The sequence below is a fragment of the Apium graveolens genome, chromosome 9 (assembly GCF_009905375.1).
Source record: "Apium graveolens cultivar Ventura chromosome 9, ASM990537v1, whole genome shotgun sequence".
Classification (NCBI taxonomy): Eukaryota; Viridiplantae; Streptophyta; class Magnoliopsida; order Apiales; family Apiaceae; genus Apium; species Apium graveolens.
Genome location: NC_133655.1, coordinates 160116594 through 160143369, shown reverse-complemented (window position 1 = coordinate 160143369; position 26776 = coordinate 160116594). Strand labels below are relative to the sequence as shown.

Genomic DNA, 26776 nt, shown 5'->3' with positions numbered 1-26776 from the left:
TAAATCTTTTATTCTATTCAATTTAGAATATCTATTTATCGTTGGTTATAGAAGACTTTGTAAAGGATTAGGAGTGAATCTATTTATATTTTAATTGTTATATCTAATTTTATAATTTAACGACTAAGATAACATCTTTTATGATCCAATGGTTGAGATTGTTTTGGCGGTACATGGACCATAACTACCAAATATTTGGATAAGATCTCCCTTATGCATATTATATATTAAGGATATAATTTGTCGTTACATGGTAAAAATTATATAAAATAAATATTTTTTACAGTGGAGCCATACAAAATATATATGCGCGACAGTTACCGGTTAGAGTTAGCAGATTGTTTTGACTTTTGCATTGTTTTAAGAAGAGAGGGTTTTGCATTATCTTAAACGATGAGATGAGATTGTTGTTGTTATTGTCGATTAATAAGGATGATGATGCTAAGTTGTTCTTGTAAAATAGTTTGAATTGTGGATTGCTAAAATCAAGGAGCTTGACAAAGTCTTTAAGTAAAATGATATTTAAATAAAATAAATGATTAAGTAGCTGAAAAAGGTAATTTATTTAGTTATTAGTGGTTATAATATTATTATTCTATTTTATTAAATAAACTTGTCATTGATATTTAGAAAAGTTGTTTTAACCGAGAGAAATAAAAAATATAATGTGTTTATGTTGAAAACGGTTTTTATTTCTTTTTTTATTATAATTCGATTACTAAAGTTAATAAATTTGCAAGTAAAATAAGGATGATTCAGTAAATTCAGTGTGTACCAAAAAACAGGCCATGTAACAAAACTTTCAATGTTTTGTCTTTTATATAATAAGTAATAGATTTACGTATATGCATTTAAATACATTTGAAGGTGCATTTAAATGTCAAAATGCTTTTCTAATTTTATTATAATTTATTAATAATGTTGATTTGGGTACCTATACAATTTCTTTTTACGAACTTAAAAAGCAAAAATATAATCTCAAAAATTGGTCTGGATAACGTTCCCGTCTTTGGCAAAGTGAGTATAAAATCAGAAACATGAAAAACTGGACTTTCAGGTTGGTTGTGAAACTCAAAGTCCACCTAGCACACAATACAACCAAAGTGATCCTCAACTAGTGGCCCGTTCTCTTATAGCAAGTACAATGACCATTTTCATAATTTCAACCAAATATTAACATTTTTAATTTCGAAGAAGTATTATTCTTGAATGCATATATATATATATATATATATATATATATATATATATATATATTCTTAATTTTAAATTAAAAATTAAAAAAACATTTATGCATTCATGTCAAATTATCAAATAACTATGCATATTGATAAATTTTAAATAAAATTTAGGATGAAAATACAAAAATGAGTTGAATTTGAAATTATCTAATTTCAAAAAATAACTAGCATTACAGTTAAAGTTATATTTTAACATCAAAAAATATTTTTTAATATCAAATTATTATAATGACTATACTCATTTTATATCTAATATTAAACTTACTCTTATCTATTTATTGGAGAAAGAGAGTTGGAAAATTTATAGGTAGCCAAACTGAAAATTTGATCCGGTCATTGGAAAACGAATTTTCCCTGCCAACCAAGAACAATCTTCTGAGAAATCCTCAACTAAAAATTAAGTGACATTTTATATAAATATAATTTTAAAGATTATAGGCATTAGTTAAAATTTTACCAATATAATAGTATTTCCAATGTGAATGGATCCTTAATTAAAAATGTGTCAAACATACCGTAAATATATATTTTAGATATTATAAAAAAACTTATTCACTGCTGGTGCATTTCCCTTAACTAAAAATTTAACCAATATCTATGTTTACTATATTTGTCGAACCTTTAACAACATGTTACTCCTCTGTTCCATTCATTTCTATACACTTTCCTTTTTTTGGATGTTCCATTCAATTCTGTACATTTCAAACTTACCAAAAATAGTAAAAATTTAAAAATATAAAAATCAACCACATCCACTACTTTCTCCCACTACACTCACTTTATCCATTAAATTGATTGATCCCACTATAGTTGTTCACGAACAGAGCTGTTCGCGAACAACCTCGAGTTCGGCTCGACTCGTTTATAAACTCGAGCTCGAACTCAAACACAAAAATATGTTCGTTAAGCAAAACGAGCTCGAGCCGAGTTTAGGTATGTTCGGCTCGAGCTCGGCTCGAACTCGGCTCGAATTCGTTCAACTCGAGCTTGGCTCGTTAAAAATCGAAAAAATAAATAATTTCTATATATTTTTAATTATATTTACACTGCTTAATTTATATACATATACAGATATACACACAGAGATAAACATAGATGATAGTTGTTTATAACCAAATCAAAACTCAATCAGGACCACAACCAAATTGAACAATTACCTTCAAATACCCACTTACATATTTTTCAATTCTTGATAAAATCCCAAATCTGAAACCGCACTTTGTTAATAAAATCCTGATATAAAATCCGCATTTTATCAATATGATTCTGTGTATTGCTTTTAAGTTATAATATAATAAGACTCGGGCATAACTAAGAGCTAGGCTGGGAAGAGGAAGGAGAGATGAACTAGAAGGAGAACACAGAACATAACATAACAGAGGATACACCAATTGCTAATAGGTGGGGCGCGGAGTTTAAGAAAAATGATAAAAAAGTGGAGGAAAGTTAAAAAAGTGAGTAAAGTAGTGGGACCGATTAATATTATATGTATAAAGTGGGTATAGTGGAGAGAAGTAGTGGATGTAGTTATTTTAAAAATTATAAAAACCTTACTATTTTTGGAAAGTTTTGAAATGTAAACAATTGGAAGGGACATCCAAAAAAGAAAAGTGTAAACAAATGGGAGGGACATCCAAAAAAGAAAAGTGTAAACAAATGGGAGGGACAGAGGGAGTACATGTTTAGGCTTTTAGTTGACACTCGGTTGGGCTTAGATTCACTAAGTAGATAATTGGGCTGGGCTTCAATTGTTTTTTCTTTTAAAATGCAGGCTTGAATTGGTCAAAGTTTGGCGGGGAACTTATTAATAATGATGGAGCTCGTGCATATACAAAAATCTCCACGAATAAAATTTTGACAACTCATCAAACACGGATTTTTAGCACGTGCCCTTGGGCACACACTAGAAAAACCGTTTTACTTATTCGTTAACGAGCTGCTTATTTCGGCTCGAGCTCGGCTAGTATGTGTTCGCGAACAAACTCGAGTTCGGCTTATTAGTTAACGAGCTCGAGCTCAAACACGCTTTTCTGTTCGGTAAATAAGCCCGGCTCGATTTTTCAGGAAAAAAATAAAACTTGGCTCGATTATGTCAAAACTCGACTCGGCTCGATTCGTGATCCCACTACTTTAACCAACTTTATACTTTTTTCTCACTAAATTATACTTTTTATTTCTCTCTCATCCCACTACCTTACCAAAACTAATATTATTTAACGAATTTCTTGTCCTCCGTGCCCAAACCATTTGTATAAAAATGATTGGGACGGAAGGAGTATTAAATTACAAATAATCTATTATCATATTCGAATAATACATTTTATTAATAATAATAACCTGAAATAATAACAATATAATATATTTAAAATGCAGTTGGTCATAAATTTTAGCCAACATAGGAATATTAGGTCACATTTGTTAAATTTCTAGAGATCTATAACAAAATTATATATCATTTTTACCATATTACCTTTAACACTTTCTATTTTTAACAAATTGAATTAATAATAACGTAATATTTTTAAAATATAATCAACAATATAGGCAATTCTATTAAAAAATTATATTTCAGTTTTTGAGCGTGAAACCCTTTGATTTAATAACAAGTTTAAATCCATTGATTACACTGATTAAGAAATAAGATAGGAGTTCTGTAAAGGGGAAGGCCTCAGACAATTGAAGTTCTCTGTCATGTGTTAATAACATCAGACAATGTAGGCAATTCTTTCAGCATCACAGGCCATTAACAATTTCCCAGTCTTGGATAATAATAATAATTATGGTAAATTAAGCAAAACACCGCCAATTAACCTCATAAACCAAATTGAATATACACAACTTAATGTTAAAAAAACACAAAAAACTAGGGGTTTATTTATCAAGTAAGCCTCAGATCAATAAAGATTTCTCAGTCACTTGACATCAGACAATGTAGGCAAATCTTTTAATCCTCACAGGCATACATGAAATATTGTTCTTGATTGCAACAACAGAATTGGGGTTATATTGAATCAAAGAAATTATATGCCAAAAATACACAACAGAGAAAGACATCGACTGAGAGAGAGAGAGAGAGAGAGAGATTTCAGCAGCTTGAGATTCTGATGCAGAGATTTCATTTTATATACTTTCAATTTAACCTAATTCGCCATTATTAGACTGGGCTGGATCTCAATTCTAAACACCAGTCTGTTGTGACCATAGCCCAATTCAAATGCCATTCTTTTCATTGTTTTCTAATTTTTAAATCAATTTTTTTTATAGAATCTATCCATCTATCCATATTATATTATATTTAAAAATGAAATAATGAAAATTTTGTTGATAGTCCATTTAGTCACATGTAATTAATTTAATAATTAAAATAAAACAATCACACAAATATTTAAATATTTACAATATAATTTCATAAATACGAATATAATTATAATTTCTCGTCCAGGTTACACAAAATAATACTACCTCCGTTTTACTGGATTCTTTACATTGGAGGACGGGGGATCGAAACGTATTTTAAGACTCTCGTGAAGTATGATTCCTTAAATAAATTTAAATGTTTTTTTCTTTTAAATAAAAATATAATGTTTAAACTATAATATAAAAAAAGAAAATTCTAAAAATAAATTATAGAACTATACTTTATAATAGCCTTAAAATGTGTGTCAAGCATGAGGAAAAAATATATAAAAAATCCGGTGGAACAGAGGGAGTACATATTATTCATCAGGACTAAACAAAATTATTCCACTCATACGATCTTAAATAAAAATTAAAATAATCTAACATATTAGTTGGATTTGCGGCTGTATTTGGTTGATTAACGAGCCTGCGAATAAAACAAAATAGTGAATAGTATTGATATGCGCTAAAACCAAAATTAAATTCAAACTGAAGGTAAATTTTATAATGTTCATCTGGGTTTAAATAAAATTAAGTCTACCTAATTTGTTGATAGATATAAAAGTTTGATAGTCGGTCTGTCTCTACAATGTTTGGGTTTGTACAATTACGAGATTTTTGCTAGTCTATAGTATACATACTATTTTATTAAAACAAAATTAGGGATAATTTGTTAGTCGGTATAGTAGCATTGAACTAATACAAATTAATATAAACATTTGGGAAGCTATGTAATATGTAATTTTATTCGCGCTAACATAAAAAATTTAGATTGATTCCGAATTTAAATAAATTCAACAAAAATAAATCTAAATATAATTATTTGAATTAGGTTGGTATAATGAGTCTTACACCAATATAAAATAATGTATAATATTGATGAGGGCTAAATCAAACTAAATTTACCTTTAACTAAAATATATTTATCTATTGTAAACGTACCTATATATATCAATAAAATTATATATGTTTCAATCATTAAAAAAGTTTATATAATTGATCCAAGATAAAGCAAAATTAAAATAAGAAAATAATTATAACAAATAAACAAAATAACATGTAAATTTATGCGGGTTACATAAAAATTTAATCACTGAGACTAAAATAGATTTAAATATAATTATTTGGATTGAGCCGACATAATGAGTCTTAAACTAATACAAAATAATGTATACTATTTATCTGAGTTAAATCAAACTAAATTTACCTTTTAACTAAAACATAATAATCTTTTATAAACATACCTATACATATCAATAAAATTATATATTTTATCATTAATATTATTTTTCAGAACTGAAATATCATTCATTTAAAAATATCACTAACTGATACGCATGTGTATATTTATATTTTTTATCAAATTATATTATTAAAATGAAAAAAAATCATAACTTAAAATTTTTAATTCAAGTTAAATTTATTTAAAAAAAAATAATATTAAAAATAATGCGTGTATCGCAGGGGTTTAAGTTAGTACCTTTAAAAATTCAAAAGTAACATGATATGATAATGAAAATGGTACTAGTACTACTAAACAATAAAGAATGAAATATTGTATAACCATGTTATTTCAAATTTGAGATGCACAACAAGCCCGGACCCGAAAATCTGACCCGGCACGATCGGGCAAAACCCGATCAAACCCGGTCCCGACCTGGGCTTAGGCCTTGACGGACCCTATATTTTTAGGCAAAGTCCGGCCTGGCCTGGCCTGATTAAAAGTCCGATTAAAATCTGATTATTCTAATATATTTATGAATTCACATTTATTATAAATATAAATTATACTTTAAACACATATATATTTACATATTTATGATTAATAATATTATGTATATACTTCATTGCATAAATAATGAAAGAAGATAAAGTAAATACACTATATATATTTGGATAATAATGATAAAACATGTTATTCTATAAACATGTTTATTTTTTTCTGAATTTTATTATTTTCAACGAAGTAATATTTTTATAAAATATTTCATGTGAACTAATACATTTTTACGATGATCTAGTTGCTAACATATGTAGTCTTCAGAATCTCTAATAAAACTCGATCCGATTTAAATTAAAAAAAAAAGCCCTGTCCGACCCAAAAAAACCCGATTTGGCCCGTCTCGAGGGCCTAAACGGGCTCTGACATTTTCAGAAAGGCCCGCCCGGCCCAACCTGGTCAAAGTCAAAACTCGAAAAACCCTAGCCGGTCAAAGCCCGTACTTTTTAACCTTGGAACCTTGACTTCAGTCTGGCAATGCGCACATCAATGAACACATAAAGTTGATCCTTAAGCTTGGTTAAAAACAAGAAATATACATTTCTCCAGGGTGAAACAGTACTACACCAGCTTGAAGAAGAAGATGAGAGAAAACAAGTAAAAGTTGTATATTCAGAATAATAGTTTGTTACAAATCTTACTCTAGAAGTAATGTCTGCCTAACAATATATATACACCTGATTGCTTACTTGACTGACTAATTAACTAACTAATCACTACATAATTATAATATATATTGACTTAATGATTAAGTGATGTCAGCAGTTTTGTCAGCAACTCCAACACCCCCCCTCAAGTTGGAGGGTGTAGAATGCACACCCAACTTGCTAAGAAGATCGTTGTGTTGCAGACCAGATAATGGTTTGGTAAGTACATCAGCCAACTGAGTTCGAGATGGAGTAAAAGATAATGAAATCAGTCCAGCAGAAAGTTTCGAACGCACAAAATGACAGTCCAGCTCAATGTGTTTTGTGCGTTCATGATAGACAGGATTTCGAGCAATGTAGATGGCAGCTTGGTTATCACACTTAACAGAAATTGGTGTGATATTAGGAACGTCGAGTTCATGAAGCAATCGGGACAACCAGGCTAATTCTGAAGTAAGGCGTCGTAAAGATCGATATTCTGCTTCGGCAGATGACAGGGAGACAGTATGCTGTTTCTTGGACTTCCAAGAAATGAGACTGCCACCCATTAACACCACAAAACCACTAACAGATTTTCTTGAATTGGGACAAGCAGCCCAGTCTGCATCACAGAATGCCTCAAGCTGATAGGAAGAGTCCTTGGTGAATAAAAGTCCTTGAGCAGGATTGTAAGTGAGATAGCGAAGAACGTGAAGAGCAGCTTCCCAATGTGGTTGACGAGGAGCAGACATGAACTGGCTCAAGTGTTGCACACAGAATGATAGATCTGGTCTTGTATTCGTGAGAAAATTTAATTTGCCAATTAATCTTCTGTATGTTGATGAATCTGTAAGTAAATCTCCTTGATCAGGAAACAGTTTGATTGTAAGATCTAAAGGTGTAGTTACTGGTTTAGCATTGTCACAAGAAAATTCAGACAAAAGATCCAAAGTAAATTTTCGTTGAGACACAACCATTCCATTCGAAACCTCTGCAAATTCTAAACCCAAGAAATAGTGTAACTTTCCCAGGTCTTTAATTTTGAAAACCTCATCTAGATAAGTCTTTATAGCTGTCATTTCAGCATGATCATCCCCAATAACTAAAATATCATCAACGTAAACAGCTAAGTATAGAACAAGACCGCCTTGTTTCTTATAAAATAATGAAGAATCATTCTCAGAAATAGAGTAGCCTTTAGTAAGCAGAGTAGACTTCAGCTTAGTGTTCCAATTCCGAGATGCCTGTTTGAGACCATATAAAGATTTATCCAGTTTGTAAACTAGTGAAGTATCAGAATGGTTTAAACCTGGAGGAGGAATCATATAGACGTCTTCATCAAGATCTCCATGAAGAAAAGCGTTGTTAACGTCTAAATGTCTCATGTTTCAGCCTTTCTTTACTGCAGTAGCAACCAAACACCTGATTGTTGTCATTTTAACAACTGGTGAGAAAGTTTCTGTATAATCGATCCCTGCCTTTTGAGTATAACCACGAACAACCAAACGAGCTTTATAACGCTCAATCGTTCCATCAGAATTTTGTTTAACTTTGAATACCCACTTACAAGATATAGGTTTCTTTCCTGGAGGGAGCTTAACAAGAGACCATGTTTTATTTGCCTCTAAGGCAGTGAATTCAGCATCAATAGCCTGTCGCCATTCAGGATATTTAATAGCATCTTGGAAAGAAGATGGTTCTGATGGGGGAAGTTTATATATTGGGGTTAAAACAGTGGATGAATTGCATAAAGAATGAGTAGTATAGGAAGTTGAAGGAGTGCAAGAAGATGCAAGAGTACAAAAACATGCATTACTACAATTAGTTGGTGGATATGAATGTACATAATCACCTAGATATGCCGGAAGTTTTGAAAACCGAGATGATTTTCTAACTGGTAAGAAAGAATTGTCAGGATCAATAGTTTGATCAGCAGTTTGATCATGTGATATAACTGAGGAATTGTGTTCAAATTGCTCAGTATGATCAGATGAAGAGGTGTGTGAATGGGGTAAGGATATGTCATTTTCTGGAATAGGCAGAGGTATAAACTTTGCAGTCAGTGGTGTGACATAGGGAAAAACTGTTTCATGGAAAACAACATCTCGTGAGATTATAATGGATTTTGTGTCAAGACTTAGGAATTTATAAGCCTTTTTCCCGTATGGATACCCCAAAAATACACAAGGAAGTGCTCTTGGTGACAGCTTATCTCTATTTACTTTGGTGGTACAAACGTAACTCAAACACCCAAATGGTTTAAGATTTGAATAAGACGGCTTGCTGTTAAAAAGTTTTTCATAGGGTGAACAGCCATTTAGGACTTTAGAGGGAAAACGATTGATAAGATAGGTTGCTGTCAAAATACAGTCGCCCCAAAAATGTTTAGGTAAATTTGATTGAAACAACAAGGCACGAGAGGTTTCAAGTAAATGTTTGTGCTTCCGTTCCACCACACCGTTTTGCTGGGGTGTGTGTGAGCTGGAAGTTTGATGTAGAATCCCTTTGGACAAGAAAAATTCTGTAGCATATTTGCTGAGACCCAATTCTAATGCATTGTCTGTCCGGACCTTTTGGACATTGCAATGAAACTGAGTAGAGACTAAAGCTATAAATTGTTTAATAATATCAAACGCACTACTTTTGCAACTAAGAAGATGCGTCCAAGTAGCACGTGTAAAATCATCGACAATGGTAATGAAGTATTTGTTCTTATTATATGTAGAAATTGAATATGGCCCCCAAAGGTCTACATGAATGAGTTCAAATGGAGCAATGGAATGAATAGTACTGCGAGGAAAAGGAAGCTTATGTTGTCTTGCTTTAGCACATATATCACACATTGAAATTGCAGAAACACTAGCATTATCTATATTACAAAAAGTTTTTAACTTGGAGAGAGATAAATGTCCCAGCCTTGAATGCCAGACAAGGGCTGAAGTGTTCCCAGTTGTGAAAGAAGCATTTGACAAACAAGAAGATTCAGCAGAAAATGGAGGAGAAGAATGCAGCATGTAAAGGCCCCTCTGAGAGTCACCAATTTCCAGTGGCTTCCTCAGAGAATGGCCCTGCAAGTAGCAACTGTCTTTAGTGAATATGACATCACAATTCAGAAGTTTAACTAATTTGCTAATTGAGAGCAAATTATATTTAAAATGTGGAACAAAGAGAACTTCAATGAGTGTTATTTCGGGAGTGATTGGGACACTGCCAACAAAATCAATACTAATAATCTGACCATTTGGCATCGATATAGTGATGGGTTATGATAATTTTGTCAAAGAAGAGAATAATTTCTTTTGAAAACACATATGATCACTCGCTCCACTATCTAGTATCCAGCTAGCAGTGTTAGAATCAGAAAAACAAGCAACAGAAGAGAGATTAGAAATGGTACCAGCAAAATTAGCTGAAGAAACATTGATATCAGATGAAGACGACTGAGCAGATTTTAGGAATTGCATAAACTGAGAGCAAAGTTCAGGAGTAAATCCAGTGAAACCATTATTCCCTGTAACAATAGAACTTCCAGCAGATTGATTAGGTCCAGACATGTTATCAGGATTAACATTTTCTGAAGAGACTGTAGACTGTCCAGACATCTCAACATTTGCAACCATCCGTTTTGGTTTGGTAAATTTGAAGTCAGCTGGAAAACCATGCAACTTATAACATTTGTCAATAATGTGTCCTTGTTTCTTACAGTAATTGCAGAACAATTTCTTGGTATCAGTCTGAAATCTTTTATTGTTACCTCCTTGATTATAGTTTCCAGAACCATAAGATTTGGATGCATTCAGTGAAGCAGAATCTGGCAAAAAATGCCCAGTAGAATGTATCTCCCTCTGAGTCTCCTCTTGAAGTAAGAGACTATAAACTTGGCCAATAGAAGGAAGAGGTGACCGCATTAGAATAGAGCCCCTCATAACATTGAAACTTTCATTTAGGCCCATCAAGAATTGGATGATTCTCTGATCTTGTTGAAACTTGGATAATTTCTGAGAAGCACCACATGAGCAGCCACAAGAACATACTGGAATTAAGCACAAAGCATCTATATCATCCCACAACATCTTCATTTTCGTAAAATAATCTGCTACATTGCTATTTCCCTGAGAAACCTCAGCCAGTTCCTTATGAAGACCAAATAACTGTGCACCACTGGAAACACCATATCGTTCTTCTAATTCCAACCACATTTCATGAGCAGAGTTTGAATATATGACACTACGGCCAATTGTCTTCGATAACGCACCAAGAAGCCAAGATATGACCATGTCATTGCATCTAGACCAGCTTTTATAAGAAGGTGCTGTAGAGAGTGGTTTAGGAATAGATCCATCAACAAAACCTAGTTTATTTCTTGCTGAAAGAGCAATAGTTATCGATCGTTTCCAATTGCTGAAACCAGTGCCATCAAAAGGCTCACTAACTAGCTTCATTCCAGGACTATCCGAAGACTGAAGATGTAAAGGATTATCTTGATTGAATTGAGATTGATTATTCTCATTGTGATCATGATTATTTGACGATTCAGCCATTAAGTATTGAGTTTTGATGAACAAATAGGGATTATTCACCAGAAAAATGATCTCAATGAAACAAAACAAGAACTGTAACTGAATTGAAGTAATACATAGAGAAAATGTCAAGAAACGACACTTTGAAGATGATAAACTATTCGATCAATATCACTCTCGCAAACAAAGAAACAATTGAGAACGAGAACGAAATCAAGAGAGAGTTTTGTGCGTAACTATGATATGATGATGCACTAAGTTGATTTAGAAAGTAGACATCATAATCAGTAAAAGAATTTGTATATATCGAGAGAGATTGAGAGAGATTGAGATTTAGGGGAGAGAGATTCAACGAAAATCATACCGAAAAACACCAAGAAACAGGAGATCGGTACGGATCGATGCGGAACAACCAATCCGATTTATAAGCACTGCAAACTTTGTATCTATCCCATGGATCTGATTGTTGCAGGCTCTGATACCATGTGAAACAGTACTACACCAGCTTGAAGAAGAAGATGAGAGAAAACAAGTAAAAGTTGTATATTCAGAATAATAGTTTGTTACAAATCTTACTCTAGAAGTAATGTCTGCCTAACAATATATATACACCTGATTGCTTACTTGACTGACTAATTAACTAACTAATCACTACATAATTATAATATATATTGACTTAATGATTAAGTGATGTCAGCAGTTTTGTCAGCAACTCCAACAGGCCTGTTAACAAGCAAAGTACCACAAATTCCCCAAAAGCTAGTGCTGAAGCCATGTGCCACACTTACATACAACCATCTTTCATACACGTTCTCGTCTTCATCAACTTCACTTCCATCTGATTGTGGATCTACCTTGACACTTGTTTCATCACCGGGGCATTTTTTTTGTGAGAGGCAAGCCACAAAGTCCTGCATTGCCCTCGTACATCGACGAGTTAAATGACTGCAGCTGAATTCCTAACGGATTTTTTCCCGAAAAGCTGTTGCTTGAGAGATTTAAATAAGAAAGAAAATTTATTCCAGACATGCTTTGAGGTATTCCACCTGAAAATTTTTTACTGCATGTTGACGGAGTAATTTGGTATCAATGTTGACGGAGGAATTTGGTATCAACAAAGTTTGAGGTCCGTCGCCGGAATCAAGATCTACGATGATGGTTCTTCGCCTGAAAAGTGAGCGCCTAAGCGGAGTGTGGTGGTTGTGATAAATTGGGGGCAGAGATTGCTTAGGGCTGGTGGTGGCTCCTTATGGCTCTCGCTTCCGACCCCTTACAATTTGCCTACGTATCCCTATTATAGGGAATCAAGTCAACGTAGTTCTTGGGGAACACGAAATCTAATGGGCTTGGATCTCTTGTCCCGAGCCCCAGTAGGAAACCTACTGTAAACCGTCTTCTACTAGTTTTAGGAATGTCCGCCGATGAGGCCCAACCACAAAGGCCCAAGGCTCGTCCATGGCTTCGAGACTTCACAGATAAGACATCTCCCTGGCCAAGGATAACCCTCCGCTACTAGCTTTTTCTCTAATTCGTGGACGCAGGTATAGCCGTGGTTCACCCCAAATGTTGGACGTATCCTTATTCCCGAATAAGGAGCCCCTACCAAATTGCAGGACAAGTGATCCCAAGTTTTTGGGTGCGAAGTGCAGGACACTCCGAAGTCTCCCAACGAGGACACCTGTTGACTAAAGAGACAGAGCTCTTAAAGCACACACCAGATTTTACCCCACATCCCCAATGACACTCATTGACTACAGGAGGAGGCCTTTCGTCCAGGCATATCCCTGGAGGTCTCTGACCACGAACACCGCCTTCCTGTGGTTGCATTACAGGAAGGAGTTCTTCAATTGAGTACATGCAACAAATATGTTAGTAATAATAACCTCCTTCTCTCGTTGACACATCCAATGAACTCGTCCAAATAACATGTTGAAATTCACTTCCTTTATTGAGGGCGCACCCTAACATATATATAGGTTAGGGGCCAACTCAAGAAATCATTCAAAATTCATTCTTCATACATCTATAGGGCGCACCTCCTTCACCAACGAGGACGTGCCTTGATTATGTAAGGCGTCAACATTGCTCTTCTTATATGCATAAAGACGCGCTTCCCATATCTCTAGGGCGCGCCTTCTTCCTTCGTGATAAAATAGATGCCTTATCTTTTCCTTAATTTTAGGCACCAATATCCCAATTCTGCCCAATTGACTCGGTTTTGACCCGATAGGTTTATACCAAATTTTGGGCATAACAACTACCCCCAAATTCCATATGCTATTGAAAATGGGATTGAAATTTTCAACCCCCTGAAAAACTTGAACAAATTTGTATGAGCTTCTAACAAATTGAGGGTATGCCCTTACGAAGTTATTCATTCCTCTTTCTTCATCCTGCTCTATTTCTTCTTTGAACATGATAGGGCGCGCCCTGGATGAATGCGCGTGTCATGAATCTATACAACAACTTCACACCCCATAACATAACATCTGTCACCCTCTACCACTTCTCTTCTTTATGGCTATAACATAGGTTTGTCTAGAGAGGTTTACCACTTATGCACCACTTCTCTAAGCTTACATGAGCTAACTCGGCATAAGAAATAAGAAAAATCATACAAAAGCGTGCACCTCACATACCTTGAGAAAACATAATCCATTAACAAAGATTTGAGAGTTTTCTCCAACTTATTCATCCTAATATTGGTTTCTCATAGGCGCGTATTAAACTGTAAAGGTCATCATATGAGGGTGCGCTCTAAGAAAAATACGACCAGAATAAAAGACTAGCTCTCTGATCTTCAAATAATACATAATCTTTGATGCAAGGCGGATGTGCCTTGTTGGTGAGAGTGATCCTTCCACCGATGACACAATACCACTCCATATTTGATTTCTTGCTTTTTTGCCTAATCATAACTCCAAACCACCGCTCTCGTCTTTTCCATCAATAGTCATTTATTCATACCAAAGTCAAAACTTTTATGATCTTCTACAATAATCTATTTTCAAAAGCGCGCCCTTATAGCGCCAACGTCTTCCTCAAATAATTAATATCATTAAAGGGCGCGTCCTCTTTATGAGGGGCGTTTTGCTCAAAAAAGGTGTTCATCCTTGGAGGGCGCGTCCTTTATATAAGGCGCGTCTACCTTGATAAGGGTATTCATTCTTGGAGGGCGCGTCCTCTATAAGAGGAACATCTACCTTGACAAGGCTATTCATCCTTGGAGGGCGCGTCCTCTATAAGAGACACATCCACCTCGACAAGGGAAATCATCCTTGGAGGGAACGTCCTCTATCTGAGATGCATCCACCTCGACAAGGGAAATCATACTTGGAGAGCGAGTCCTCTGTCAAAGGCGCATCCACCTCGACAAGGGAAATCATCCTTGGAGGGCGCGTCCTCTGTAAGAGACGCATCTACCTCGACAAGGGTATTCATCCTTGGAGGGAGCGTCCTCTATAAGAGGCGCATCCACCTCGACAAGGGAAATCATCCTTGGAGGGCGCATCCTCTGTAAGAGACACATCTACCTCGACAAGGGTATTCATCCTTGGAGGGAACGTCCTCTGTCAGAGACGCCTCCACCTCGACAAGGGAAATCATCCTGGGAGGGCGCATCCTCTGTCAGAGACGCATCCACCTCGACAAGGGAAATCATCATTGAAGGGCGCGTCCTCTGTCAGAGACACCTCCACCTCGACAATGGAAATCATCCTTGGAGGGCGCATTCTCTGTCAGAGACGCATCTACCTCGACAAGGGTATTCATCCTTGGAGGGCGCGTCCTCTGTCAGAGACGCATCCACCTCGACAAGGGAAATCATTCTTGGAGGGCGCGTCCTCTATCATAGACGCATCCACCTCGACAAGGGAAATCATCCTTGGAGGGTGCGTCCTCAGTAAGAGATGCATCTACCTCGACAAGGGTATTCATCCTTGGAGGGCACATCCTCTATAAGAGGAGTATCTACCTCGACAAGGGGAATCATCATTGGAGGGTGTGTCCTCAGTAAGAGACGCATCTACCTCGACAAGGGTATTCATCCTTGGAGGGCACGTCCTCTACCTCAACAAGGGCAATCATCCTTGGAGGGCGCGTCCTCTGTAAGAGGAACATCTACCTCGACAAGGGTCTTCTACAGAATCTTCATGTAACAAAACTAAATTAAAGATTAATATTCTTAGAAGACTTTTATCTTCAACAAAGCTCAAGGGATGCAAAAACTATCTCTTGTTGAAATATCTCTCTGTGAGGTATCTCACAAAGTGGTATCTGATAAAGGGTATCTCACTCTCAGAGATATTTTCTTGAAGTTGAGCATTTTTTTAAACATGGATGTTTTCCTGACTTTGAGCATCTCTCTGATTTTTAGGAAAAGCCATATATCTTACTTATGTGGTAATACGTAACACCATAGAACTAATGAGAGGTGACCTACCCCCGAGTGTGCAACCTGTCAAAAATACTTTGTAGCTTCATCTTCCTCATTTGTTTCTAATACAACTCTCATATTTTCTTTTTTCTAAAGACAAACAGATGACCTTGATAATCATTTCAAAAGAAGAAGCCTTAACATATGAGCCAGATATGCTCCAGGCGCGTCCTGAAAACTCACTCAGATTATTGAGGATGTGAGGGCGCGTTCGCTGAAACTAAACTCTTGACATACTAGGAAGATCATTGTACTTTATTTGCTTCTTTATAAATCATGTCTGTAATGTCGAGGAAGATGACATGGGTATTTCAATGAAGGCGCGCCTTACGAGAGATAACCTTGAAGAGTTTACTTATAACTGTTGAGGATATAACATTATATCCTTAGATGGAGGAGCTCATTCATGTCCTAGGGCCTCACCTTGACAATCAAGGGGCGCATCGTAGGATTCATGGTGCCTCTACTCTGATAGTTTCTTTTCTTTCAAAGTTCCAATATTAAGATTCTCCTTGTAGTCTGTTAGATATATTTGAGATGTCATGTCTAATATGATTCATGTTTAGTTTTTCAGATCTTAACAAACAGGACATATCAGGACTTACTGAAATCAGGACTTAATATCAGAACTTAAGTGCGGGAAGACTTTCATATAAGGAAGGAAGCTGATTTACAGTAGAAGATCGAGACTAAAATAAAAGAAGATATGCATGGAAAGAGTTAGAAGACTGGAAAACTTGTAAAAGATATCTGATTGATATATTTTAGGAGACAGAATTATATTCCATATCAATTAGAAGTTATCTTGTATGTGTACCATATAAACACAGACTTAGGGTTTACACTATATGTGTTATCATAATCGAGAAGATTATACATTGTAACCTAGCAGCTCTTAGTGATATTTGTTCATCATTGAGAGAGAACAACAGTTCTTATTGTAACAAAGTTTATTCAATATACTTAATCTTTGTTACATACTTGTGTTAAATCGATTTGATTGTATAAACACTATATTCAACCCCCTTCTACAGTGTTGTGTGACCTAACAAGTGGTATTAGAGATTATCTGTTAACACACATACAGTAAAGATCCAAACAATCATGTCTGAAGAAGCACAAACTCCAACCAAACCCACCAAAACTCAAGCAACTCAAAACACACAAAGCCACAGTCGATATGAGACTATTAGGGTTCCCATACTGAGACCTTCTGAGCATCCCATATGGAAAGTAAAGATGGCTATGTTTCTGGAAGCTACAGATCCAGAATACCTTGATAGAATTAATGAAGGACCACATAAGCCTACCAAGCTCTCTGTTGTAGTTGCTGATCAACCAACAAAGACCATACCAAAGGAGAAAGGTGAGTACACAGCTGAAGACATCTCATCTATTGCCAAGGATGCAAGGGTAAGGCATTTGCTGCATAGTGCCATTGATAATGTCATGTCAAACAGGGTAATTCATTGCAAGACTGCAAAGGAGATATGGGATGCTTTAGAGATAAGATGTCAGGGAACTAATGCAATCAAGAAGAACATGAAGACCATACTCACTCAAGAGTATGAGCACTTTGACTCAAAGGCTGATGAGTCATTAACTGATTTATATGACAGGTTTGCCAAACTCTTGAATGATCTGTCACTGGTGGACAAGGAATATGATCTTGAAGATTCAAATATAAAATTCCTTTTAGCTCTTCCTGAAAGTTGGGATTTGAAGTCTACTACCATAAGAGACAACTATGACCTTACTGAAACTACTTTTGATGAAATTTATGGTATGCTCAAGACTCATGAACTTGAGATGGATCAAAGGAGCAAGAGGCATGGAAGAAAGTCAAGGACAGTTGCTCTTAAAGCTGAGGAGGAATCTCCTAAAGTTGTTACCTTAAAAAGGGGCAAAGGAAAGGCTCTCATCATAAAGTCTGATTCAGAGTCATTATATTCTGATGATGATTATTCAGAAACTGAAAGTTTACCTAAAATGGATGATGATGAAGAGATGATGAAATTATGTGCTCTTATGGTGAAGGGTATCACAAAGATAGCCTACAGAAAATTCAGAAAAGGTAAGCAGTTTTCCAGGAAAAGTGGAAGTTCTGATAAGAAAGGGTTCAGAAAGTCTGAAGGTAAAGGAAAGTCTGACAGAGGAGACAACTCAAATGTCAAATGCTATAATTGTGGTGAAAAAGGCCACATATCTCCTGACTACAAGAAAGGAAAAAGTGACAAATGTAAGGCACTTGTCACAAAGAAGAAAAGCTGGACAGACACTTCAGATTCTGAACATGAGGTGAACTATGTCTTGATGGCAAATGCTGATGGCAGTCCTGAAACTGCTGAATTAAAGGTACCTCAAACAACTTATGCTTTTCATACTGATGATATTACTGAGTTGAGATTATATCTTAAAACCATGTTCATTAGTTATAGAGATCAGACTTTAACATGTGAAAGATTAACATCTGAAAATCTTGCATTTAAAAAGAGGAATTGATTATTTAGAAAAGGAGTTAGTTTTTCTTCATCAAACTAAGAAAGAAAAAGATGATGCTTTATATGTTAGAGATGAAGTGTTAAAATTGAATGAATCTCTAAAAGCTGACTTAGAAAAGGAAAGAGAGATTATCAGAACTTGGACTAACTCTGGCAGAACAACTCAGAATTTATTAAGTAGTGGAAACTGGAAAGAGAGCTTAGGTTATGGAGATGATAAAAGTGAAAAAGGAACTGAACAAATTGTTGTCAAACAGACTACTAAGCCAAAGGTAAATCCTGTGAAGTTTGTAGCAAAAACTGTAAAGTCTGATTCTGAAAAGATGAAAGAGTCTAGGACAGAAGTCAAAGAAAAGTCAACTTTTGACAAAATAAAACAGGATAAACCAACTGAAGTTAACATTGGCTTAATGACAAAGAAGCAGCTTAAGCATAATCTGAAAGAGATTAGGAATGTCAACAAGGTAAAGAAAGCTAGGAAAAATAGGAATGGAAAGGAAGGTGTGAATAAAATCAATAATTATATGCCTGTTCCTAATGCTCCTAGAAAGAAATGTTATAAATGTGGAAACTCTAACCATCTTGCTTCTTTTTAAAGGAAAAATAAATATATAAACTCTTTACCTCCTAAATCAGGGGTTAAGATTCAGTCTGTTAAGTTTAAGCCACATAATCCTTGTTTTCATTGTGGTAGTTTATGGCATTCCATTTATACTTGTAAGCAATATCATAGTTTGTACTATGATTATTATCAAATAAAACCTTCTTTGAAGAAAGTTACTATTATTCCTTCTAGTGTAAAGTCTGATGCAAAGTCTGATTTAAATTCTGATAAATAACATGTTAGCATAAACTCTGAAACTAAATCCACTGCAAATGCTGACAAACTTAAAAAGGCAAAAGGATCCAAGCAAGTCTGGGTCCTTAAAACTAACCAATAGTGGTCTTTGTGATTGCAGGGCAACAGGAAAAATATCCTAGTGTTGGACAGTGGATGTTCAGGACATATGAATGGAAATAAAGCCCTGCTATCAGATTTTGTAGAGAAAGCTGGCCCAGGAGTTTCTTATGGAGATGGCAACATGGGAAAAACTCTAGGATATGGAAATATCAATCTTGCAAATGTCATCATTGGAACAGTAGCTCTTGTCTCAGGACTTAAATACAATATGCTAAGTTTGAGTCAAATCTGTGACAGAGGTTATCATGTGGATTTCTTTGAAGAACACTGTGAAATAGTAAACAATTCTACATGCAAAGTGTTGCTGAAAGGTTAAAGACATGGTAACATTTATGAAGCCAGACTTTCAACAAGTTCTGATGGTTCCGCAATTTGTCTGTTGAGTAGAGCATCAATTGAAGAAAGCTGGAATTGGTACAAAAGACTCTCTCATTTAAATTTCTACAACATAAATGTGCTTGTAAGGAAAGATCTTGTGAGAGGATTGCCAAAATCAGTATTTGCTCCTGATGGCCTTTGCGATTCATGTCAAAAGGCAAAACAAAGAAAATCTTCTTTAAAGAGCAAAACTGAATCCTCAATTCTTGAGCCTTATCACCTACATCATGTTGATCTATTTGGTCCAGTCAATGTCATGTCTATTACAAAGAAGAAATATGCTATGGTTATAGTGGATGAGTTCACAAGATACACTTGGGTGTATTTCTTGCATAAGAAGAATGAAACTGCATCTACTATAACTGATCATGTCAAACAGTTGGATAAATTGGTCAAAGATTCTGTCAAAATAATACAAAGTGATAATGGCACTAAGTTCAAGAATTCAATCATAGAAGAGTTCTGTAAAGAGCATGGAATCAAACAAGAATTTCAGACTTGTGTTTCATCAAACACATATCCGAATCCAGATCTATCATCTATGAAAGTAATGAAGTATGAAAATCCACCCATGGCTTGCGTAGACATTGGTCCACATACATCTGTGTGTACCATTCCTAGCAAATTTGCAGCCCTCTCTCCATGTCTACTAAATGGAGACTGCAGTGCCACTATAAAGTGAGATTTTCATCATCCCTTATCTTTTATTAGTTTGTGCAATCTGAAGTAAATTATGTCACATTTATACATACCATTATTTAAAGTACCACGTCCATAAAGAATATTATCTCTAAGAATAGAACATTCATTATTCTCAATAATAAATGAAAATCCAGCCAAGTCTAACATGGGAATAATATTCCTCACAATCGAGGGAACAAAATAACAATTATTTAAAACAATAGTCTTGCCCGTAGGCATATGTAAATGAAATGATTCTACATCTTCAGCAGCAACTCTTGCTCCATTTCCCATCAGTAGAATCACCTCCTCTTCCTCAAGAGTCCTACTTCTCCTTGGTCCCTGCAACAAATTGCAGATATGAGAACCACAGGCGGTATCTAATACCCAAGTAGAAATTTGATTTAATGACATATTCACTTCTATCATGAACATACCTGAATCAGAAGCGGTAGTCTCACTACCCTTCTTCTTCTTCAATTCTGCAAGGTAAACCTTGCAGTTACTCTTCCAGTGCCCCACCTTGTTACAGTGAAAGCAAACAACTTTGCTCTTGGGGTCTTCAGGTTTTGGTGGAACCGACTTTTATTCACCTACTTTCTTCTTCTTGGAAGAGTTCCTCTTCCTTTTCTTAGGATTGGAACCTTCACCAATTAGAAGAACATAACTCTTCTTAGGGGGAAAATTCGATTCCGCAGTCTTCAACATGTTGTGGAGTTCAGGCAGGCTGACATCCAACTTATTCATGTGAAAGTTCACAATAAACTGCGAGAACGAACTCGGAAGCGATTGCAAGACCAAGTCTTGGCTCAACTCCCCATCCATGGCAAAACCAAGTTATCCAAGACGTTCAATCAAATTGATCATCTTAAGTACATGGTCATTCACAGATGATCCCTCAGACATCCTACAACCGAACAACTCCTTCGATATCTCATATCGAGCTGTCCTCCCTGCCACATCATACAACTCTTGTAGATGCATGAGGATAGTGTGAGCATCCATATGCTCAAGTTGATTCTGTAGCTCAATGTTCATGGAAGCTAGCATGATGCATTGAGCAACATTTGCATCATCTACCCACTTACGATACACAACATGTTCATCATTATGTGCATCACTAGCAGGTTCAGTAGGCTTAGGTGAGTCAATCACGTATTCCAGCTTCTCAATCCTGAGAACAATTCTCAAGTTTCGAAGCCGGTCAGCATAATTAGGACCAGTCAATTTGTGAGCATCTAGTATGCTCCTGAGTGATAGTGCAGAAGATATAACGTATAAAGTAAATCTGTAAATGATAAACACATAACAACACTTAGAAAATATTCGATTTCATTTCAAAACACTATATGAATCGGGTCTTTATTCATAAGTGGCTCCCACTAGTTTATCTAATTTATTCAACCCCCTACGTGAAAAATTAAGCATTCATAATGCTAGTGGGAATAGGGATCCTACATTCCATTACACAACCCCGGCTGTGGCACGAAACGCCATGTAATGTTCAATAGGCAGACAACTCTTGTCAATTACATCTAATGTTATTCCCTAATTAAACTTTAGCCTCTTGAATAATTGAGTCACGGCTGTGGCACGACAAACTCAATATTCTAAGTCAAGTCTAACCCAACATTCCGTACAATTAAATCAGTCCCCAAAGGCCCACGGTTGTGGCACGTAACGACCTTTAGATTCTTATTCAATGTACACATCTCTATGTAATAGACAAGTATTTCTTATTTCGAAATCAAAGCCCTCAGCTGTGGCACGAAACGACAATGATTTAAAAATAAGAACTACTTTCTATCATGTTGGAAGGCTATGACCGACACAAGCCCGTTATGTCATTGGCCAATTACTACTTGATATTATTTAATTTTAGAGGGATTATATTACGTTACAATCATAATCATATTATAAAGAGATTCTTCCTTTTAAATTAAATATTTCAAATCAATAATCGATAATCAGATGATTCCCAGATCGGGTGGAGCATTGTCAAGAGGCGTCATTTAATAACCTTTTCTTACAGATAGAAATCTGTTGTTGACAGAATCATCCTTTCTCTCATATTGAAAATTCATATTCAATTACGTGTTTCATAAACACAAGAATCTCATGATTGTATTCATAATATTATTATTAAGGTTATGAAACAATTTCACTATACTAGGTTGTCTAACAAACGCCTTATGTTCATTTAAGTTCACCTAAATCTATCATCGCATGATAAACTAAGCATATATCACATATATCAACATGAATAAACATCAAGGTAGGCATGTTATATCATCTAGCACATTATTCTAAGCATTATACATCTCTATGTATCACATGAAGCATTTAAAAGCAGTTAAAACAGTTAAAAACAGCTTTAAAACACTTCCGGAAATATAAACAGTTCAAAACTTTTATATAAACTAAAATTGATCACTCCATTAGATCCGTCTCGGAAAAATGAATCCAACGGTATATTGCACGCCCAAAACGGAGTTACGAAACTCCCAGAAAATCAATTTTAATCTGGACAGTCGGGCTGTAACGCATTACAGGAACGCATTACAAGCCCTGTAACGCATTCTGGTGATGCGTTACAACCCTTTTAACCAATTAAAAGGTGTAACGCATTCCGTGAATGCGCCACAGGGTGTAATGCATTCCCGGAATGCGCGACACCCTTTATTTTTTTCTTTCTCGCAGCAGCCGCCGTCTTTTTCCTCGAACGCCGTGCATGTCAGCTTCTGCCGTCCTTTTCTGTGTCTTCTCTTCACACAACAGGTAATAGCAGACAACACACACACATATATATATATATATATACTATATATACATATATTTACTTATTTAATTACGAATTTTAATTACAAGAACTTCAAAAATTCATAATAAAAAATCTATACATCATAAAATTATGAAAAAAATACCCAGACGATCTACAACACTTGTAGAACCCAGATCAACATTCAAAATTATTCTGAGAAACGATTTTTCATCAGACATAATTAATCCATGATATAACTTGTAAAAATCATAATTAATTCATACAAGCACATAAAATTCTGAAATTTTTACCACAGATCTATATGCATACAACCTATGCTCTGATACCAATGTTAGATTTTAAACGCAGCGGGGGCATGGTAAAACACTTTTACACACACAAAATCCAAATAAAAGCATATAAATCGAGGTAAAAACGAGGGGATCGATTACTAACCTTTAATATGCGATCCAAGAGCAACGATTGGAGATCCTTAGCAGCTGCTCCTCAAACGTGAAGCACTCCACCGGTATCCACCAAGAAAACGACGTTAAGGAGGAGGAGGAGGTGGAGAGAATTTGGTTTTCTAAAACTTTTGGGTTTTGGGGGTTCTTAAAATAAAAATAGGGTTTATAATAGTGTATTTATAGGCAAAATTTTCAGCTGAATTTTTCCCATAAATATTATTATTATTATCCCATTTATTATTCTCATTAATAATTAAAAGACCTTTTAATTATTATTCCTTTTTCAAAACACCTTAGAAATAATTCTCTCTCTTAATTTAATTTCCAAAAATTAAATTCTTAATTAATAATATTAAGAACTTTTCTTAATTAATTTATAATCAATTAAATCTTATTTAATCAATTATTAAATTTGCCAATTAATTACTTATTTCATAAATAAATAATTATTATCCATTATTAATTATTTCCTCCACCATTAAATCATTCTCTTTTTATGGTGTGACCCTGTAGGTTCAATATTAAGCCGGTAGTAGAAATAAATAATAATAAAACTATTTTATCATTATTTATATAAATTCTCTAATTTATTAAATATGATTAATTAATTAATCATATTTATTCTACATCGTGAGGGATACTTCTCAGCATATCGCGACTATCCGGATAATATGAATTCACTGCTTAGAATACCAAGAACCTATTCAGTGAATAGTTACCGTACAATAAACTCCTTCTACCCTACAATGTCCCGATTAAATACAAGGCATGGATCTCGTGTCAAGCCTATCTAATTCAATCACTTGCTTACCATTTACTATGCGTAGTTCTATGCAAATTAGAAACTCCTTTCTAATTTCATTCACTCTGGCCAGTGATTCCTGAACTAGCATAAGTGGATCAGCCTTGAACATTCGCTTCCTTCACTGGAAGGGGTAGATCCTATATTGATCATACACTATCTTCGTGTACAAATTCCTATACCTAGTAGAGCCCTAATAATTGTCCCTGAAGACTAAGAACTAAACCAAAGCATAGTTCAGTGTACACAAGATGACTATGATGACCTCATGTCTAAAAATACTTGTACAACTATCACTTTGTGAACAACTGCTGACACGTGAGTGAACTCCATCAGTTGTTCAGCTGTGCGAGTCATGTTCAGTGAACTTATTCTATAATAAGCACCTACATACTAGCTATAGTGTCACCACACAAATGTCTATGAGAACAGACATCCTTCATAATGAAGCAAGCATAGTTTATACCGATCTCTGCGGATTATTAATTACCAGTTAGTAATCCTACGACCAAGAACTATTTAAGTTTAGAGTTATCATCTTTTAGGTCTCACTATTATGATCTCATCATAATCCATAAAAAGCTTTACTCTAAACTATGGTATATCTTATTTAAACACTTAAATAGATAGAGCCCGTAATAAAAACAAGTCTTTTATTAATATCAATGAAATCAAAACAGATTACATAAAAAGTTATTCCTAAATCCTAATACATGATTGGACTTAGGACATATTCCTTTCAATTCTGATGGTTTAAATCCTGATCCTGTAAGTTCAGACGGGTTAAACTCTGATGTCATTGAAACTGTGGTAACTACTCCAATGGAAAATGCACCTGTCCAGGGGGAGCAAACTGAAGATCCTACCATAACTCAAGACTCTCAATAAGCATCAGAACCTGTCACTGACTCTTCAAGTTCTGATTCATCAAGTTCTGATTAGCCAAGTTCTGATAATTCTGGAAACTCTGATACTTCAAATCCTGATGGATCCAACTGAAATTCTAAAGTTTTAGAGAGCATAACTACAGGGGGAGAATCAGAAAATGCTGATGAAGACAACATGGATCATGGGGGAGGATCCAGTTCTAGAGAACAACTTCTATCTGCAAGGAAGTGGACTAAATCACATACACCTGGCTTGATAATTGGAGATCCTGAAGCAGGTGTCAGAACTAGAACTGCAACATCAAATGATGTCTCTATCATTCTTTTCTATCTCAGAATGAACCAAAGAAAGTGGAAGAAGTTCTTCAAGATGCTGATTGGGTGCAAGCAATGCAGGAAGAGTTGAATGAATTTGAAAGAAATAAAGTTTGGACCCTAGTGCCAAGACCAATGAACAGATCTATTGTTGGCACAAAATGGGTGTTCAGAAATAAAACTGACAGTGATGGCATAATTACAAGGAACAAAGCAAGGCTGGTTGCTAAAGGATACTCTCAACAAGAGGGTATTGATTATGATGAAACATTTGCACCAGTTTCTAGATTAGAAACCATAAGAATCTTTTTGGCTTATGCTGCTCACAAAAGTTTAAAGTCTTTCAAATGGATGTGAAAAGTGCTTTTCTCAATGGAGAATTGGAAGAAGAGGTATATGTTGAACAACTTCCAGGATTTGAAGATCCAAAATTTCCAAATCATGTCTACAGATTAAACAAAGCACTTTATGGCCTTAAGCAAGCTCCAAGAGCATGGTATGAGACTTTAGCTCAATTTCTTCTGGAAAGTGAATTTCACAGAGGTACAATTGATAAAACTCTGTTCTACCTCAACCATGGAAATGCCTTACTTTTGGTACAGATATATGTTGATGATATCATATTTGGTTCTACAAATGCCAAGCTCTGTGAAAGATTTGCAAAGCTAATGCAGTCAATATATCAAATGAGTATGATGGGAGAACTTAGCTATTTTCTAGGACTTCAAGTCAAGCAAAATGAAGAAGGTACTTTTATCAATCAATCCAAGTACACCAGAAATTTACTGAAGAAATTTGGAATGCAAGATTGTTCAACTGTATCCACTCCCATGGCCACTGCAACCAAGTTAGATAAAGATACCGGTTCATCAATAGATATTACTAACTACAGAGGTATGATTGGCTCTTTACTCTATTTAACTGCAAGTAGACCTGATATCAAGTATGCTACCTGTCTTTGTGCAAGATTTCTGGCTGATCCAAGAGAACCTCATCTAATAGCTGTGAAAAGAATTTTCAAG

General features: G+C 35.2%; 1 long non-coding RNA gene and 2 other non-coding genes across 3 annotated transcripts; all 3 read right to left on the bottom strand.

The window, feature by feature from the left end:
• Positions 1-3902: 3902 nt before the first annotated feature.
• Positions 3903-3986, bottom strand: LOC141688245 (small nucleolar RNA SNORD34). The gene has a single exon (XR_012561701.1). It is a non-coding gene; the product is annotated as a small nucleolar RNA SNORD34 (small nucleolar RNA).
• Positions 3987-4123: 137 nt separating this feature from the next.
• On the bottom strand, positions 4124-4204 carry LOC141688246 (small nucleolar RNA SNORD34). The gene has a single exon (XR_012561702.1). It is a non-coding gene; the product is annotated as a small nucleolar RNA SNORD34 (small nucleolar RNA).
• Positions 4205-9738: 5534 nt separating this feature from the next.
• LOC141684779 (uncharacterized) lies at positions 9739-10483 on the bottom strand. Its single transcript, XR_012560678.1, has 2 exons — positions 10444-10483; positions 9739-10114 (listed from the first exon to the last, which is right to left on the bottom strand). It is a non-coding gene; the product is annotated as an uncharacterized LOC141684779 (long non-coding RNA).
• Between the last annotated feature and the right edge of the window lie 16293 nt (positions 10484-26776).